The 457-nt window shown below is 39.4% G+C and overlaps 1 protein-coding gene across 1 annotated transcript in view; it reads right to left on the bottom strand.

The window, feature by feature from the left end:
* The window catches only part of INTS14 (integrator complex subunit 14), an 11,095-nt gene that overhangs the window by 8,926 nt on the left and 1,712 nt on the right, over positions 1-457 (bottom strand). The gene's annotated exons all lie outside the window — the stretch shown is intronic.

The following is a 457-nucleotide window of genomic DNA, read 5'->3' as shown; positions in this document are numbered from 1 at the left end:
GAAAGAAGACAGATCAAAACACACTCAGCAGTAGTCCCATGCTGTTGCTTGAGACCTGGAACTGTTACAAGCCCTGGAAACCATCAGGTACTGGAGCAGAAAGGTTACTCTGTGTGTGACTATACCCATTCCAAACCAACTGAGGCTCTTGGGACAGAAGACTGCATCCAGCTCAAATGACAAGCTGCCAAAATAGTACTTTTGGGTTAGATTTTATAATCCACTGCACTACAGTAACACATTAGACAGGTGTCAGTCTAGTTTTTTGCTGCTGAATATTTTAATAAAGACCATTTTCTGTTCATATTCCAGATATATCCAAAATAATAATTCTTTGTCTTCCTGTAGCATCAGTGTGGCTGAGAGTATTCAGATTTCAAACTGTATTCACATTTCCTTCTGCAGTTTACAGGGAGTACTAAGTACAATGCTAGATCCTAAGAATAGTGAATATCAG

The sequence above is a fragment of the Antrostomus carolinensis genome, unplaced genomic scaffold (assembly GCF_000700745.2).
Source record: "Antrostomus carolinensis isolate BGI_N321 unplaced genomic scaffold, ASM70074v2 scaffold7816, whole genome shotgun sequence".
In the NCBI taxonomy this organism is placed as follows: domain Eukaryota; kingdom Metazoa; phylum Chordata; class Aves; order Caprimulgiformes; family Caprimulgidae; genus Antrostomus; species Antrostomus carolinensis.
Note: the sequence above shows the minus strand (reverse complement) of the source record. Positions and strands in the feature narration are given on the sequence as shown.